Consider the following 20459-nt stretch of genomic DNA (forward strand, 5'->3'; position numbering starts at 1 on the left):
CTATTTATCCTTCATGTCACTTAAATATTCTGTCTTGGCAAGGAAATGTTGTAGGGTACTAGTCTTCTTTTAAATGTATAGCATGGCCTTTTATAAAAAGACCTTAATACCCAGTAACACCTTGAAGTAGACCTTCTCACTGGGACTAACTCTGTTAAAATTTGTTTATGTGAAAGTTAAAATCTTTACATGGGAAAAGAATCTAAAGAAGAGTGGATATATGTATATGTATAACTGATTTACTTTGCTCTACACCTGGAACTAACACAACATTATAAATCAACTATACTCCAATAAAAATGTTTTTAAAAAGCAGAACAGATTAGCAATATATGTAAGTCAAACCATTATACTGTACACCTTAAACTTATACAGTGATGCATGTCGATTATATCTCAATAAAACAGGAAAAACTGAATAAATAAAAAAAAAGTTTGACAGCCATGAACATTTTTTTTTAAGTAGAGTAGAATTGAAATCGCATAGTAGGATTCTCTAGTCATTTGTTTTATAAGTTCAAACATTAGCCTTCTTGATGGGAACCTGTACAAAATGCTCTGTTCTAAAATCTCTTTGACAAGAGTTGCTAGAACATGTTTGGACTAAATAATTTCTAGTTTCCATAAATGTATCTCAATCATCTGATTTTTTTAAAAAATTGGAGTGATAGCTTCCTACATGATTTATACACACTTCAAACCCATTAAATTTAAAAAGTAATTGAATATTTTGTAGAGTTAAGCATAAGTTGTCTTGATTTAACGAAATGGCACTTTCAGAATTATTTAGCGTTTTCAGAAATGGTGTACCTCAATCTGTTTTGCCAATATTTATTCTAATTGCATTGTCAGTTACTTAGTAGTATTTCTTATTTGTTTTTTTTAAATGTTTAGATTTCAGCTTATATGGACCAAAATAGAATTGTAGTTATTTGAAAGCATAACATATGAGTTTTGATTCATTATTTCACATTCTTACATACTTAATTTTCTGACTGATAAACAAGTTTCTATGGAGGCAGAAGGGTTTCTTTTTTATAACACTGCATAATGAATTTAATGTATTCCTGAATTAATTTTTAAAGTAAATTAAATAAATGAGGAAATATTGCTTTAAAAAAATAGAGTTACGAGATACAGGATCAACCATAGTATATCATTATGTGTCATGAAAGTTTTTTGGTGCTTTCTAGAAATAACTCTACTTTTGGAAACTATTTCCCTTCGATGAGATTAATATGCAAGTTAACCAGATAATATTTTTTAAAAACAAAAATAACTCTATAATATCATAGATGTGAAGCATAACAAAGCTGACTAAAATATATAAATAGGAGCCAAGCTGAAAATCAGGTATCTACTGACCAAGCTTTTTTGTTTCATTGTTGAAGAACTCATTGATTTTTTAATCAATGTGGAACATGGACTTATGAAAAAATATTTTGACAACAAAGAGGTGCTAGACAGATTTGGAAACTTAGCAAAAGGGATTTCGTTTCCCTGTTCAAGACCTTCCTTTTTACTAATAATCAGGACTTTCACAAATTTAGTCCCTTTTTTCTATTTGGATTTTTGTTTTGTTTAATTTTACATAAACTTTTGTTTCATGTTAAGGTACATGTGTAAAATGTGAGCAACTTTGGTGCTGGAAGTGGAATTTCCCAGTCAATAAGGGGCATCAGTAATGGCTTTTTGTGTCACACACACACACACACACACACACACACACACACACATTCTTTAAAAAGAAAGAAAAAGAAGGATAAAGGAAAGTAAATGAAATATTAAGATTTTTTAAGTAGTTAAAGTGGAGGAAAGGAGGAAAATCATGTGAAAAGCAGAGCATCTGTTGTAAAAGAAAAAATGGAGAATTTTGTCATCAGGTGAATTTCACTTATGCGAAATTTATTCATTTATTACATTTTTATTATATATTCACTTTCATTATCAATTGGACCAGCTCTATGAAAGACAGTAATGTGATCACTTCCCAATTGTACTAAGCACACCTTCCATTATAGTCAATAAACATTTTCCTTATCCTTACAAACACCAACTGTTAGGAAAACAGTGTGGTGTCAACAAAGTAGGACCTATCACCTCCAGGCTCTGTGAAGAGGACACTTGAGTACATAGCAAAGGACCTACCATGTATTAGAAGCCCTGCAGAATTGAAAAAATTGAAACCCATTAAGAAAAATTGTAACAGAGTAAGGTATAAGGTGTGCACACTCAGCCTTGACAATCTTAGGACTCATTCTTCAACATACAGTCAGGAGTAAGCTGATGGGTATTTAAATATTTAGATAGATAAGAAGTTACATGTGTATGTAGTTTTTGGACTTGTACACATACCAGGATTCAAGTATCACATATTAAAGGCATTTTGACATATCTTCTATTAATTTTTCTCTTCCTGCACCTTGAATTCAGGTCTGTTTAGGCTTTTTTTCTCTTCTTCCCCCTTGCCCTCTGAAGAGTAAGTTTATCATTGAATGTTGGTGTTAGTAGCAGACTGGTCTTCTATTTTTTGCTCGCCTGTATTCTTTTCCTCCTTCTATATCCTTTTCCTAGTAACATCAAACAAAATAAAGTCAGTGTAAATATTCATGTCAGCATCATGACATTTTAATATTTTTTGAATTTCTTTTTACGGTTCTATTTGACTTTTTACAGTTCTATTTGACTTTGGCTTATATGGTTATAGATGTCTAACCATTAAAAAATATAACAGCTTTAAAAAATTATGTTAACTAGCCAAAATATGTTGCCTAAATTTATTTTGACTGGAGTAAACATATATGATGCTTCATAACATGCTAAAATATCATGAATTCGGGAAAATAAATTTAAAGTTGAAACTGCATCTGCTTAGAGATATTTGTGTTTACATTGGATAAATGCATTTAGTTTTTGAAAAGTAATTCATAAATTGATTTTTAAAATATCTATATCCAAGCCCACATTGTTTATCCCCTGTCAGTTTTGTTCTAGCTGTTGTACTCATAGTAATTTGTAGAGGGAGTGATTATTTATGCCTGGGCATCATTCAAGTGGAACAATCAGTCTCTTTGACCATTTTTTAAAAAAGTGTTTATGTATCAGTTTGCATTTTTTAGCAGTTCCTAATGATAACTTAGAATAATCTTGCTGGTTTGTACTAGATTTTATCAACTTTATCAACGTTTAGATATTTGGGGAAGAACATACAATGTGCTGTCTAATTGTAAGAGATTATAAAGGAAGCTATGTGGAGAAAAATATTCCCTTGGAAAGGATTTTCTTCTTAATACTGATATCAAATATTAGTCTTGTGGCTTAAATTTTTATAGTCACACCAGCCATAAAATCAAAGCATCACTGGTTCTTGTAGATGTTGATATTTTTCTTTTATAAAGTGAAACTTTCTGAGACACCGTAGTGATTGTAGATCTTCCAGTTCCTGACTTACAGTTCTCTGACTTGAGATTTACATGAAGCCTTCAGGAATTTTATAGTCATGTAATATATTACTGAATAATATTTACCCACTTCTGATATGGAAACTATAGCATAGGAAAAGACAAGTATATGGAAGGAAAACACTAGAAAGAAAGAAGTTTCCAAAGACTGTCTACTGGTATAAAATCTTTCCTTAAGGTAGAGACACTCCCTTACCCCATAACACATACACACCTAAACCCTAAGGCATATTTATTATCCTCTCCTTGATCCACTAGAGTATTTGTCACATTTTCTGCACATCAGTCTGATTAAAGACAAAAAAGCTAAATTTTATCTCCAGAGACTACTATAGTAGTTGACACACAGTAGGTACTGAATAAATATGCAATGAATGAAGGAACCAGCAAGCACAAGTAGTGTACAGCACTCCTGCTGCAAATACTTTCCTTCAGGTTCATTTTCCACCAGATGATCAACCTAACACAGGCAAAATTACCAACCCTCTGATATCCCTGGTCATTCATCTCTTTTAACCAGTTCCTAATACCTTCTTTCTTTCTCCTGTCTAATTAAGTTGAACATTTACTATCTGCTGAGTCATCAAGCTCTGACCACCCTATTTCCTACCAATTTGGGATTTTTTCTGATTATTTAAAGTATCAGCATGGTGACAGAAACTAGAAAGAAGCATACTGTGTAAATTGCAGTGAGCAACTTGCAGTTTTAAATAATAAAAATCAGTAGTGTATAGATGCTATTTGCAGTGGACAAATTATATCTACTTGGCTTATACATGGGAAGCAAAATGGCATAGTAATAATTGATATAAGAATAAATTTAGATGCAAGACCTTTTTTTAAAAAAATAGTGACCAATTGAGTGTTTAAAAATGACTCAGAAATTAAAATATTGGTGTTTATTGAGTACTCAGGGAACTCTGGTTGCACTTAAAGGAGTATGCATTATCTTATAAAAGTCAATTTGTATAATTCAGACAAAGTTATAGAAGTTTAAAGAAATATGTCAATTAAAAGGGATCTTGGGATGTGGTTCCTGAACTACACTTAGAAGGGTGGATAAAAAATTGGACAGAAGAAAGAATTATAGTAGCAGTGATGGATCTTATCATCTCTATTCTATCCAACATATAATAAAATGCTTTCAAGGTGTCATTATAAATCTGTTATTTTAGTAGCTGAATGTCCTTCTTTCCCCTCAGTCAAGTCAAAAAAACTGCTGAAATAATAGTTTCTTAAATGCATAGAATATATTGACTACTTATTCTGGATAAAACACAGGTTAAGAATCATACCTCCCATGCTTAACTCTTTACAGTTTCCTTAGTATATTCCTATTAATTATGTAATTTTACATCTCACAATTTTATGAAGTGGACAGGCCAGGAGTTAGTATACTTATTGTGGAGACAATGAGTGTGAGGCACAGAGATAATACGACTGAAGTCCAATTCTCATGGCCCTGGCAAGCTTTCTTCCGACTCCCTGAAAGGAGCCCAAACTTTCAAAAGGATGTAAAAACACAAACACCTGAGACCTCAGAATAAGTTCTAAATGAACTATATGTACAACACATCTAGTATTGAGAGGATATCTTTCCATTTGTACCATGGGATGGGCTTTGTTGATTCCTCTGCTGGTTAGACCAGAGTGAATCTTAAAAAACACTCCCTTTCACCTCACTCCTCCAAAAGGTATAACCCCTCCCCCCATACACCTCCCAACCCTACCCCCTATCCTAGGCTTCCTTCTCCTCCAACAAGATCTTTATTAGCTCAAGTAATTTGCTGCCCAGGTATTATAACAAGGACTCATTCATGTATATATTGATTCATGATCTGTTTAAAAGAAATTGTGTACTATATAGGGGAAAACAAAAACAAAGACCCTAGGAAGTGAGGAAAGTCTTAGCCCTGGAAAGTAAAATGTCTAGATGGGGGAAACCAGTGGGGGAGAGAGAGAGAGAGAAAGATCTAAAGAAGACAGAAGAAGGCAGAAAGGAAGAGGCCTTGCTGCCCTTGGAGGGGGCAGAGGACCACTGGATCTGGCCTCCCAAATCCTCTATCCATCTCTAAGGGACTCACCTTTACTATGCTTCCTTTCCTTGGAGTATGAGCAACCCAACTCAAACTAGCTTAAGGGAAAAAAAGTGAGATTTATTGGAAGAATTTGAGATTCTGTCAGAATTAAAGGAGTTTTTAAACAAACAGTAGGAAGGGCAGAGGCTGGACAGCTGATATAGCCATAACTCAGAAGCAACTGGAATCACAGACTCAAATACAACCAGGCAGTCTTGTCTAATTCCTGTGTGATGTGCATCACATTCTCACTGGGTTTCATCCCGCTGGTAGGAGAGGGGTGTACTGTGAAAAGTGGCCAGATTAAGATCAGACTGCCTGACTTCAAACATGAGACCACCACTCATTTGCGCTGAGACTTGAGTAACAACTCTAACCTATAGTTTCCATACCTGTATAATGTGGTGACTAATGATAGGGTTGTCGTAAAACATTTTAAGTGTTTAGTAGAGTGTTTGATATCAACTGTTGTTGTTATTGAAACAGATATTTTGGATTTGGGAACTCACTTCTCACAGTGCTGTTGCCTGAGAGAGACAGTCTCTCTTTCCTAGGTTGTAGGTTGAAAACAACTTGAGAAAGTCACCAACTATCCTAGGTATGGTCACATGTTCAGGCTGTAAGGATACAGGGACTTTGGAACTACAAGTTTGAAGTCGGAAGAGGAGGGATATTTCCAGAAAAAGAGATGGGAGGGACGTGGAACTGAGCAAGAAATGGACGTTCACCACAGATAAATATCCACAATATCTATCCTAAGTCTACACAAAATCTCCCTTCAATTAAGCTTGCTTGAGTAGGTCTCTAAATGAATCCCTGATACAGATATTGATGTAAATATAGGTATAAAAGTAAATGAAGACAAACAGAGACATAGATTAGATAAATATTGCATGGTCAAAAGATAGGCGTTTTGTCTGTTTCTATAGAGTAAAAAATAAGTGTATTTTTAATGTAATGTATCAATCTGATTCTTATATAGAGAACTTTTAGAATGCATTCATAAACTTAGAAGTCACTGCCAGGCAGCTGGCAGAATGATATCTAAATAATAATTAGCTGCTGTTCTACATGTAAATAATGTATTGTTCATAATTGAAAGAATAATACTCTGTTGATCTTTCTCAGGAAGTTTTATTGCTCAAACATCCAAAGACATTTTAAGTATGCTGTTCAAAAAAACCATGTTTACGCATTCGATAAAGTATATACTTAAAAAGGAAATCATGGTTAAGCAAATGCTGCAATGAAATAAAATATTGAAGCTGAGCTTATTTGTATGCATACCAGACACAACATTTCTGGTGTAATTAGGTTTTGTTTTGTTTTGTTTTTTAATTAATTAATTTATTTGTTTTTATTTTTGGCTGTGTTGGGTCTTTGTTCTGTGCGCGAGCTTTCTCTAGTTGCAGCGAGTGGTGCGCAGGCTTCTCACTGTCGTGGCTTCTCTTGTTGCAGAGCACGGGCTCTAGAGCGCAGGCTCAGTAGTTGTGGCTCATGGGCCTAGTTGCTCTGTGGCATGTGGGAATCTTCCCGGGCCAGGGATCGAACCTGTGTCCCCTGCATTGGCAGGCAGATTCCCACCCACTGCGCCACCAGGGAAGCCCTGTAATTAGGTTTTAAAGACAAGTGATTCACTACTTTTGATTACATTAAGAATACTAGTATATGACCAGAAGATACCATTTAGGGAACCAAAGGAGGGATCTTAAATTAATATCACTTAGTCCCAAAGCCAAATTTACAATCTTTTGCACTTTTAAAGGTAAAAAAGTGATTATACTTTGCCAACCTGTGTATCACAGACCTTAAGGGGATGTAGAACTATCACAAATTCACATGCGAAATGAGCATTAACTGAAGATTGAACAAAAAATGTCTTGCATACATGTGAATTTTTTCTAATATAAGGAGAAGTTGTTGAGACTGATAAAATGTAAATTAATTACTGAATAATGATTTGGGGTCATTAACTATCTATTTCTAAACTGTGTTGAAGATAAATATTCTGTCTAGCATCATAAGGTATATTAATTTATAGTATTAAGAAATTATCTGCTGCGTGCCACACAGTTAATACTATGAAAATACTAAAACACTTTCCACTTCAGCTACTTGATTATCTCCTGTTTTCAGTAAACACACTGTACACAAAGTTACCACATATTGATTTTTGAGGGCTTTGCCTCTTTTGAATGGTTTCAGAGTGGGCACTCCTCCTCTGAAGCCTAATTTGGCAATGTTAGTAGCAAAGTTGAGAACAATTAATGGAAACAAATACCATTATCATCTGGAAAGTAATTACTGATATATCTGTAACAGGTTTAAATTATTTTGAGTCTGGTTTTAAGAATTCTAAAAGTTTTCTTTTCTCCACTTTTTTTCTTTTTTCTTTTCTCATCTCCCCTTGTTCCCTCTTCCCTCCTTCCTTTGTCCCTTGTCCCTTTCTCCCTTTCTTCCTTTCTTCCTTCTTCCTTATGTTTGGTCCTTAATCCAATCAAACCTGGCTTGCAACTTCTTCCTAGCGCATGCCCGAGATATGTGAAAGAGCAATCATTTTAATTCACCCTCACTCTTCTTGGGTTGTAGAGACCCTAGGGTTTACATAGTCCAAGAAAGTGGATTGAGAAGACTTGATTGGTTGATCTATTATGGTCACCACTGAAGACGCACCTTGACTTATCTGGGGGATCTACTTAAAAGATGGCATTTCTGCTGTCATGTTCACTCTCTCAGTGCCATGCTGGGCAGTTCTCCCCAGATTCTAACAACATTCATCAGCTACCCCTCCTCAGGGAATGTCCCACTTCCTAGGACCTGTGTGTGAGGCTGGGTTGCAGGTCTTCACCATTAACAGAAAAGATACTCTATTTCACTTCTTTGTCTTGGGCAACTTCCCTTTCTATCCAGGAGCCCCAAGGCTCTAGTCAGTCACTTCCTTACACAGGCAAAAACAGTTGAATAATCCCTTCAAAGAGCTACCTTTTCAAACATAAAGGACTACTGCTTCTGGAGGTAGAAGAAGCCCAGATCCAATCCTTACCTACAGATCTGGGAAAGGGTGGGAAAATACCTGTCCTTCTTTCTTGAAGAGACCAAAATTTCTTAGGTCATTCAACAGGGACTTTTTACTGGATCAGTATTTGAATATGCTTTGTGTCATCCTTTGCTTCCTTAAATAATTACATTTTTCCTTTATATTTCTTTGGCCTCAAAATGAATTCATATGGTACCCTTGAGTTTCCTCCTGTGCATAGCAAATCATGAGAGTTCAAAGTTTAGCTAAAAGGCAATAGAGTTATTATTGCTTCTTTGCATTCAGCTTTTGTTGAAAATTCTGTAAATTGATTCACATTTAAGTATACAGGATGAGTCTAAAAGGGGATTCAATGTTAAAGCCTTTAGTATAGGAAAAATTCCTTCTGAATTTAATGCTTTATCAAGGTCACTTGCATATATTTTGGTGTCTAAACGTTTGACACAATTATAGAAATATTATTTTAAAAGCAACTAAAATTAAGTTACTACCTAAAGCTTAGAAGTTTTTCAACATTTTTTGGCTTGCTGATTACATCAAAAATAAATTTTTTGTTTGTTTGTTTCAGTTTGACTAAACAATATATCCTCCAATAGCAATATAACCTTGCTGCTTACACTAGATTCTGCTCAATCTTTAATGTCTGTCCATGAACTCAGGCTGTCACACCGTCCAGGGATAAAAATGTAGTCTTGATCAGATTACTGATGAAGTGATATGGCTTTATTGTTAGAATTCAAATCTGGCAAGAATTTGCCTGATTTTCATGACTTTCCCTTATCTCAAGGTGTATGTCCCATGTTTCCTAGAACAAACCATTAAACATCCATTTGTTTATTCAACAAATATTTACTCAGGTCTTACTATGTTTCAGGCACAATGGGTCTCACGGAAATAACAGACAAAGGATAGATTATTGTCCCTTTTTCCTGGTGTTAACAGGCAAGATTTGCATATATCCTTTCTCATTGTAGTCTTTCTCATTGTAGTGACTCCGGCTTTGGTTCTGCCCAAGTACAGTGAGCTCATTGAGAATAAGGACATCTAGTAGTGCATGGTACAAACTCACATGGTTGAGTCCATGAAAATATAGCACTCAATGGCAGTGTGTCTGGTAAGTGCAAAATTATTGGAGAAATTGTATAACTAGTCACTTGTCCCAAGAAACAGGGTCTTCAGCTGCTATTTACTTGTACTAGAAATAGATTCCCTGGTTACCATCTTGTGAGAAATCTAGGGTGTGATTCTAGAACACAGGGGCAGGGTGGGGGGAGGATAATCCTTTCACCTCAGTCTTTGTAGCATGTTTGTAAGCTCAGAAGAAATAATAATCTTTGCACTGCAGTTCCTTTATTTAGAAACCTGGTAACTTAGATACCTTTGTGGTCAAAAGCGTCTAGAAATATACATTTTGGGGGGAGAAGGGTGGCTAACTCTCCAGTCATTTTGGAGAGAGTTTATTTTTTACTCCTTACCAGATTTAAATTCTAGAAATAAAGCTATATAATTTCATCAGTAGTCTGATCAAGACCACACTTTTAGAAAGGCAAAAATGCATTAAGTAGACTAATTGAGGAACCTGAAGGGTAGTCATTAAAATCAGCTGCCTTTTCAATACATGTTGAGAGATTTGTCTGGGAGCCTTTCTTTCAAATGATACTATTTCAATCCTGCCTAACATTTAAATCTCTAAACACTGATATTCCCGTTTTAATTTTAGCTGGCACCAGAAGGAAATGGTAAAACAGCAGATGATTACCTCAGTAATTTATTCCACATTTTCTAACAGCTTTACAGATTCAAATAAAAAATAATAATCTAAAAATGAAAAATACAGAACTAAAATTAAACATAGAAAATATTCTTAAACTAAGAGATTTTTTCCCCCTCATACTCTCCCAAATGGTGGAAAATAAATTCCACAGTGAAATGTAAACAGGACCTAATTTTACCACTGGTATGTTTTGCTGACTAACTTGGACTTTCTTTTAAAAAATGATATAGATTCAGGCCCTATTAATTTAAATTTTAGGATTATTTAGCTAAAGGATTAGCTGATTTTTTTTTATTTGCATTATCTAAGATCAAATCCCACTTTAGAAACACCCTATATACAAATTAAATTAAATTGTTCTTTAAAACAAGTCCTCTAAAGGTTTTGATTTAGCTTAGTTAACAGTTTCAACTGAAAGCAACAGAGATGAGATTTTTTTCCTTAGATGTAATAGAAAGGAGTCTGAAGTGGGAGAAGTGCTTCAACAACAAGTATTTATTGAGAGTCTAATATATGCCGGGATTTGTCCTAGATTCTGGGTACAGCAGCAAACAAATGGGCTAGGTCTTTGCTCTCACATAGTTTACATTCAAACCTATGACTTTTACTAAAATTGGAAACTTGGTACTCATTCTACCTCTTGTGACTGTTTTTGTAAATAAGACTGGTGTCCCGTTAAGTTTATACTCTTGAAATTTTTATTTATTTTGAAAGGAAGATATATAAAATTCTATCAGTCTTTTGAAGTCTATTGAATAATGAAACTAATACTTTTTGTGTATATTTTAGAACACATTTATGAGGATTAATTTATGAAAACTCAAAATAGAATTCTTTTAGTTAACATAATTAGAATAGAACATAGGCCTTAAAATAAAATATGAAACATTGAGTTTAAAAATGTCACTTGCTTCTCTCGACTACTTCTCTTAACATAGTATTTTGTTGAGATTAAGATCTCAATCTACTTAACAACAATAAAGGAGTTATAAATAGGACTGTTCTGGTTGTAGTACACACTACTTTCAGATTTCTTTAAAATTGCCATTTAGATTTACCAAGTATATGCCTCATAATTAGTATTTCATGTCATAACATAAAGAGTGTGGTAAAGATTTTCATAAGTCAATAATGAAATGATAATATCTGTTTGGATGTGTCTGCAAGTGGATTGAAATTTTGGTCATTACATCTTAAGGTAGATATACTGTACCTCTTCCAACATGTGTTTTGGTGGGAACTGTTCATTCAGATCATCTTAACATTCAAATCTCCAGTCACACAGTATCATGTGAGGATTCTAACTAAACACTCCTGAGAAAAACTATATTAAATTACATTAAATGAAGCAGATTGATAAAATTGGGGGTCTTTATTATGTAATAAATATGTAGTATTTAAACATCAACTGTATGGGAAATATCCTTTGTTCAAAAGAAAATTGATTCTTTTGGAAAGAGTTTAATTTTTGTTGTTATTTTTCTAGAGAAAATAATGACTGAGAATGCTAAACATAGATAAGCAGGAAGAATGCTGTAAAGTATGAAACTTCTCCTTTCTATGCAGACAGCTATGTGGCAGTCATTGGATGGAGAGTGGAGTAGATTTCCCACCCAATGTGGACCTTAGTGTCCAGGTAATTCATATGTTTAATTTGGGCCAAAATGAGGTCCTTGCAGAGTGACTCCTGTTCTTTGTACTCTACTAAAGCTGCTTTCTTAAGTGTCCAAAAGTTTGCTGTGTGTTGAATCCAATGGTTTCTTCATAGCTTCATTTTTTTCTTTGCATTTTATTTATTTGTGTAGGAAAGAATTACATTCTCTGGGTTTGACTCTTCTGAGTATCTTCTTCTTTTCCAGCTGCTCTTCCTCCACCTATCTCTTAAATCTCCTAATCTCTTAAAAGTAATTGTAAATTCCCCAAGATTCTGTCCCTGGACTAACTCTTCTGGTCTCATTATTTCAATAATTACATCTGTTATGTAATTTATAAATTTACAGACCCAGGCCTGATCTCTTGGATGTCTCCACATGGAAAGCTTACCCACACCTCAACCTCTCTTGGTGTTTAAAATGCACTAATTGTTTTCATCATTTTCTCCCCAACATTCTTCTTGTTCATCCATTAATTTCACTTTTGCTAGCAATCTTAATTTCTTTTTACTTTTCACACCCTCCCTATCCCTTCTTATAAAACCATTTAAATCACTTTAAAAATATGAAATTTACAATATATAAATATATGTTTCTTCAATAACCCATTAAGTAAGAAGACCAAAGGTGATGAGTATAAATAGTAGCTTGCGATATTTACAACACTGTAGTTGATATGAAACTATCTTTACCTTCTATTGGTAACAAAGTTGAAAAAATTTTTAACGGCATTGTGGTGAAATTTTCCCCTCCAACTTCATGGACTTCCTGAATCACAGGTAAAAATCCCTGGCCTCGAATAACTTCAAAGTATGATCCTGCTTGAGCACAGAGAAGTTACTTAGGTGATTTCTGCTTAGTTATTCTAACCTGATGTTTTCAGCTGAAAAGTAACTTGTTAAAAAGTTGATAAGAGGAAATAACTAGACAAACATAAGGATGACTTTAGATGATTTTGTTTTTTAAAAGGTGGAAATTATATCCTAGAAAGCAAACATACTTGAAAAAACAAATGAGTCTTATTTTCTTCTTGAAAAACTTTCTCTGTGTTCTCCGTGGTCTTGGGTAGTTAGACATTGGTTGGTGTCCTTAGAGAGATTTTTTTGTTTTGTTTCAGCATTAAAATATGTTATTAGTTTCTGCTGAAAATGCAGCTGGTTATAGAAGTATTTTCTTTTTAATACTTTTGAGGAAATATTTTATGTAATGGATTATTTCATGACTGGTCTCCATCTTAGGTAAATATAATCATCAGTTACCTAGAACAATAAGTTTTATTGACTTATACTGTAGAAAATATAAATTATGGCAAGAAAGAAACAGCAGAAGAAAAGCTCATGTGGAATTTAATATAAACAGGAAAACCTAAATTGCTTCTCTAATTTATTTTGCTTATCTCTTTTACACATCATTCTTCTTGTAGAACATTAAATGAAAATATAATACTTTGGGGAAAAGTAGCTTAGCTGTATAAAGAGTATCATGAATTTCCATTTCCATTTTAATTCATTCTTTGGAAAGCATGAATGCTTTCCTCTTAAGAGAAAGGTTAAATATAATGTTACATAGGATAAGAAATCCAAGACATTCAGAAATCAGAAGGGCCAGAGTATCACACCAATGGACTCCTGTTCTGAGACTGTATTATGCTGGTAGTAAAAGAATCTTCGGGGTAGAATCATGTGCTCAGGAAATAACTGGTTGTTGATGATGTTGTGGTCTTGAATTTAATTTGTTTTAATTTGTCCTAGAAGTTGAATATAAGTGAACTAAGTCTTGGCAAATTCAAAGGAAAAAAAAAAGAAAAAAAAAAAAACTAAGCCAGTTACATTTTTTAAAGGATATTTTAAAATATGTATTTATTAAGTATAATAGAAAGGGGTACAGATTTTCATGAGATTCTTTCAGATTTGGCACGTTTTCCATAAAAATATTGGGAGGCATAATTTTTTTTCCTTCTTGATCCCATGCATGAGAACTTGAGCAAAAATAATTCCAAGGTGACACATTCTTCCATACACCCACAAAACCTAAGTCAAACAAAATGTAAATGCTGATGGAAATTATATAAAGCAAACTGTTCTACAATGTTAAATATATCTATTAACTTGCCTTTTAACTTTTATAAATGGCTTAATGTACTTCTTGTACCTTTAAATTATCTCTGTTACAGATATTCATACAAATTCATTCATTAAATATAACGTTAACTTGGAAAATATTTTATAAACTATATTAATTATCTTGCATACACTTTGAGTTATATTACTTCTCTGAATTCTATAACCATTTTATCCATTTTAGCATAAAGTTTATCCAATACTAGTAACATTTTATTCAGTTTTCAGCTTATGTAGAATTGCTGTCTTATAATTTCTTTTACTACATAAACTAAAGTTTATCCAGTATTTATTTGTTTGTTTGCTCACATGATTTTTTTTCATAAATTTTTTTTTATTTGTATTTATTTATTTTTGGCTGCGTTGGGTCTTCGTTGCTGTGCAGGCTTTCTCTAGTTGTGGTTAGCGGGAGCCATTCTTCGTTGCGGTGCACGGGCTTCTCATTGTGGTGGCTTCTCTTGTTGTGGAGCACGGACTCCAGGTGTGCGGGCTTCAGTAGTTGTGGCACGTGGGCTCAGTTGTCGAGGCTCGTGGGCTCTAGAGTGCAGGCTCAGTAGTTGTGGCACACGGGCTTAGTTACTCCGGAGCATGTGGGATCTTCCCGGAGCAGGGCTCGAACCCGTGTCCCCTGCTTTGGCAGGTGGATTCTTAACCACTGCACCACCAGGGAAGTCCACATGACTTTTTTTTTTCCTTTGTGAGATTAAAAGTTCAGTTCCAAGACATTCTCTGTGCCATCTTTGTATTTCCATTCAGAACACAGCAAGGCTTGTGGTTCTCTCTGTATCCCATCCCACTGTCACCTTCTTCCTGTGTCACCATTGCCTTAAAGTTCATGCCGCAGGGTATTCTGTTGACTCCCTGGCTTTGCAAAGCCTGATTTACCATCATTAATAATTTTAAAGTTTTCATCCTTATCTCCTCTGTGTTAATAGGTTGAATCCAGATTTGTCATTCCTTTTAATTAATCTGATTAACCTTCCTAGGCTCACATAAATCCCCAGTGTAAGTTTCATGATTGAAAGTAGAGAAGCCCCAGTTTGAAGGTCTTTCCAGGTCATCAGTAGGATAAAATTAAGTTGACTCATTAAAAAGATTTACTCATTCCTATCACAGCATTTCTTTCTTTCCACCTTTAAACCCTACTCAGCTCTCAGCAGGAATGTTCTCTTTCCTTCATTCAATCCTTATTATCATTGTAAATTCTAATCATTTCTGTGCTATGCATTTCTTCACCACCCACAGAGACCCACTATATTCTACCAATTTGTTCTTTGGTAGATATGTTGATTTTTGGTGTTTTCTGTCATGTTTAGTCTATCTATGTACTTCTTGCCCGTAACTTTGAGTGTCTTGGAGGTTGTCTAACTTGAGGGTTGGCTAACTCCTTCAAATCTTTGCTCAAATGTCAGCTGTTTCAAAAGGCTTACTATTTCGAATGTTATTTGCTACTCACCCCTCTTCTCATGCTTGTCACCTCCACATTCCTGAACCCCTTGGCCTGCTGAATGTTTTACACTTGACTTGTCACATCCCACAACACATATTGTAAAGTTTGCTTATATATTTATTATGTTGTTGTCTATGGTCTGCCTTTATCACTAGAAGAGAAATCCCACAAGGGCAGAGATTTTTGTTATTTTGTTCACCAATATATTCTATGGACCTAGAATAGTACTGAATATATAGTATGTGCTCCAGAAATAGTTGTTGAATGAATGAATAATATCAGTCTTCTGCATTGTGTCTGTTGTCATGCTCCTTAGTACTTAGTGCAGTGTGTTTCCAAAAAGGTGGTCAAAATTTAAATTGGATAGATATACAGTCAGAGAAGAAGGAGGAGGAGGAGGATGAGGAGGGGGGAGGGTGATAGGAACGGGGAGAAAGAAAGGAAAAGAAAAGAAAAGTGATGCCTTTTGACTTTAAGTCTTGCTTTGTTAGTGTCTTATCTCCTTGGTTCACAGTCACATCTTCATAATTTTTAATAGTTTTTTTGAAAGTTATTGCAAAAAGCGAACAGCCACTTGTATACTACTATCAGAGAGCGATTCTGTTTTGTCTGTCAAGATCAAATTTGGGAAGGAAAACAGAATTATGAGGAGGAGAGAAAGAGGATGCCTGTCTAACTAGCCATAGCAGCTAAATCACTGGGACTATGTATTACATTTAGACAACCCTCATGCATAAAGAATCTACAATTTTCCTTTTATCATCAGTGCATTGGCATAGGTATTCAGTATTTCACATACACATAATATAATGGTTCATTAAACAGCTTGACTAGGCTGAAAAATGAGGAGTTAAATGGATCTGGGGAAAGGCATAAAAATGTAGTGTATCTCATCTCAGCCAAAGGACTATTGTTCTAGCTGAAAAATCCAATATGGATATCACTAGGTAGCACATGGAATTTAAAAACTACACTCATGACACTTAAGACACATTTCACAGGAGCCATAGCAAAACTCTATGGTATGAGGAACCTTATAATGTGTTTTGAGCATTGTTGTCCCAGAGGATTTCCCTGAGGGCCATGAAATACTAAAGCCACACGGGCATTTGCATTTCCTTTGTGCAAGTCTATACATACCGTGTTTGGTGTCTTTTGAAGACTTTTCACAGTAAAATGATGTCATTGATGTCCGGAGATGATCAATTCAAGGTTTACTATATGCTTTGACTCCCAGACAGCCACACCAACCACACTCTGTCCAAACTACAGAAAAGCGATCAAGAAAGCTAAGAATGAAAAATCAGAATAAGTGTTCGTTCATAGGGGAGATAGACTCATAATATAAATCACTCCATCCTTTTATTGAGCCAATGTAGGAAGTACTATAAGTAGTTCTTTTTTTTTTTTTTTTTAAACATCTTTATTGGAGTATAATTGCTTTACAATAGTGTGTTAGTTTCTGCTTTATAACAAAGTGAATCAGTTATACATATACATATGTTCCCATATCTCTTCCCTCTTGCATCTCCCTCCCTCCCACCCTCCCTATCCCACCCCTCTAGGTGGTCACAAAGCACCGAGCTGATCTCCCTGTGCTATGCGGCTGCTTCCCACTAGCTATCTATTTTACATTTGGTAGTGTATATATGTCCATGACACTCTCTCACCCTGTCCATCTCACCCCTCCCCCTCCCCATATCCTCAAGTCCATTCTCTAGTAGGTCTGTGTCTTTATTCCCGTCTTGCCACTAGGTTCTTCATGACCTTTTTTTTTTTTTTTTTCTCTTAGATTCCATATATATGTGTTAGCATACTGTATTTGTTTTTCTCTTTCTGACTTACTTCACTCTGTATGACAGACTCTAACTCCATCCACCTCATTACAAATACCTCCATTTCATTTCTTTTTATGGCAAGACACATATTAATCAAACTATCAAAAATTAAATATAAAGAAAACATATTAAAAGCAGCAAGGGAAAAACAACAAATAACACACAAGGGAATCCCCATAAGGTTAACAGCTGATCTTTCAGCAGAAACTCTGCAAGCCAGAAGGGAGTGGCAGGATATACTTAAAGTGATGAAGGAGAAAAACCTACAACCAAGGTTACTCTACCCAGCAAGGATCTCATTCAGATTTGATGGAGAAATTAAAACCTTTACAGACAAGCAAAAGCTGAGAGAGTTCAGCACCACCAAACCAGCTTTACAACAAATGCTAAAGGAACTTCTCTAGGCAAGAAACACGAGAAGGAAAACACCTACAATAACAAACACAAAATATTTAAGAAAATGGGAATAGGAACATACATATCGATAATTACCTTAAATGTAAATGGATTAAATGCTCCCACCAAAAGACACAGACTGGCTGAATGGATACAAAAACAAGACCCATATATATGCTGTCTACAAGAGACCCACTTCAGACCTAGAGACACATAAGTAGTTCTTAAGAGTCACTAGGTTAAGATATAACGCATTGCCCCTTTCAAAAAATGAATTATATGAATAGTGAGTGCATTTGAATATCAAGAATCCAGTTCTACACTGGCAGTTATAAACATTAAACCTGGTTAGTTTTGGTAGCTTTCCATCATCTCAGGGGGCTCCATTTTCTGAGAAGTCTTTAAATTCCGTTCAGCTGGTAGGGTGACTTCAGTTAGCAAGCCACGCTACCATCTTGAAGTAGCCAATTGGTTGGGATATTGAGTTCAGTTCTGCCCACGTATTTGCTGTCACTCCACAAAATCCCAGCTGCTCAACCCACACCCAACTAGAATGTACAAACAATACTTTTAAAATACATCAACAAAAAGCAATGAAAACACAAGCATTTTGTTCTCAGCCATGAAAAGTAGAGAATATGTACTTGCTTTTGAAAACTCTTGGGAATAATTCTCAGGAGCTAAGATACTGGCTTCTTGTGTTTGTCAATGCTAACAGATAAAAGTTCTTAATGTTTTTATTTTAATTAAAAAATTTTTTTAACTTTCATCACTGTTAAACCCTCAGAATCTAACTTGCCTTTAGATAAAACTTCTTTCTAAGATTCACAGTTTTCTTACTCATTCAGTTGCTGTTCCCACCAGATGGCTTTTTTGCTACCTTATGTTTAAAACTTTTTTCTTATCACTTCATCTCACTCCTCCTCCATGCAATGGAATACTCAAGTCAGTGACACTGTGAAGTTAAAGTTTAAAACTCTGAAAATAAAGGCATTACGAATATTTTATAGGCAGTTTTATATCTTTATCCAATAAAAAGATTCAGAATTTTCATATTTCTTTTCCTTTTTTGCTACTTTGCCTTCATTATCACTTCCATATGGGCAGAATTATTATTAATGGTTGAGGACAGGATGATTTGGAACTTCTTGGTAATCCAGGAAAGATGAAGAAGAGAGTCTTCCCTTTTTTTCATTTCTTTTTCTGTGCTATTTTGAGAAGCTTCATCGATAACTTCAAATTTTTAATGTTTAAAATGTTGCCTTTTAAATTTCCTATGTTAATTATCTATAGTGTCCCCATATATAATCTGCAGAAATCATGATGAGCAAAGATTATTTACTAATAAATTGATCCATATTGAGTGTGTGGATTTATTAGTATTTTACCTGATTTCTGATTTACATACTTGCTTTACGTTTACAGTAATTTTTATTAAAGTTGAAGGACCTTGGTGATTTCATTAAATTGGAGTTTTGAACAAATCTGGGCTGAATTTCAAGTTTGATTTATTATTTCAGGCAGAAACCATGTAAAGTTTGGCAGTGTGATATGAGTTTTGAGTTTAAGTTTTCTGGTTCATTTAAACCTGGATCTCAAAGAAATCCTCAAGGGATAAGAACCCACAGGAACTGAAGCCACATTCACTATAAATATTTTCAAGATAAAAATACTTTCTGACCTCTAACTCAAATTCCTTTTTAGATATTAACACTCTTAACATTACTGTCCAAATCAGTCATCTTTTTACAGGATAAGATGACAAATTACTACTTGAAGACCATAAATTTTTTTGTAGCATTATTGAGAATGATTTGACTGAAATGCAAAGTCAGCAAGAGTTTTGCGATTATTAAACCCATTTTTCTAGCAATATTAATTCCTATGTTTATATTGCATTTCTAGCTCGAAAATCTGAAAACCGAAATATCATAGGAAAGGGAGGTTGAAAGGAAATAATAGTTATGTACTTGTTTTAAAAGGCGTGCAGTTGTAGGAATTAGAATAGCAGCCCTTTAACTTAGAATACAGCAAGCTCATGAGTTTTGTTTTGCAAATTATACATACATAAAAGCAATAGTCTTTATAAAGTTACATCAGCTTCAAGTATCAATGTGTTAACTGAACTTGGAGGCAGCAGTCTGATTTACGAGGAAACAACTATAATACACTTAAGTGTTCTTTAATACCTTTTTTATAAATAAAGAAACTGACTTAAAAGCAGAAAGCTTTTTTTTAAGAGGAAATAAACTAAGAAAAAGGCAATTGCAAAGAAGTTTTATCTAGTGCATGCTTAGAATAAAAATATTTATTACCATTTTCTGTTTGTTTTGGTCTTTTTGAACCGTGATTAAACAAACACAGTTTAGAAGTAGGAAATGACATACTGTTATGTATGATTTTTTTCTACTATGTTTAATATTCAGTTAGTTCCTTTAGGAAATATCTTCTGTGGGAAATGTTACTTTTTCAGGGAATATTCTTTTAAGAAATAATATACTTACTATTTCTTGTTTAAGGAGAATTTTTATTGAAATAACCTGTTAAGACTCTTATTTTCAAACTAAAGGAAAAGCTCGATTAGGGAGTTTAACCTATAGCACTTCCTAGATATCTTGTCTAATATTCTTGGTCATTCATAATGGGCTCTTGAG

The 20459-nt window shown here is 34.4% G+C and overlaps 1 protein-coding gene across 1 annotated transcript in view; it reads left to right on the top strand.

The window, feature by feature from the left end:
• The window catches only part of KCNH7 (potassium voltage-gated channel subfamily H member 7), a 457888-nt gene that overhangs the window by 71284 nt on the left and 366145 nt on the right, over positions 1-20459 (top strand). The gene's annotated exons all lie outside the window — the stretch shown is intronic.

The sequence above is a fragment of the Balaenoptera borealis genome (genome assembly GCF_965194805.1).
Source record: "Balaenoptera borealis genome assembly, chromosome: 6".
Taxonomy (NCBI): domain Eukaryota; kingdom Metazoa; phylum Chordata; class Mammalia; order Artiodactyla; family Balaenopteridae; genus Balaenoptera; species Balaenoptera borealis.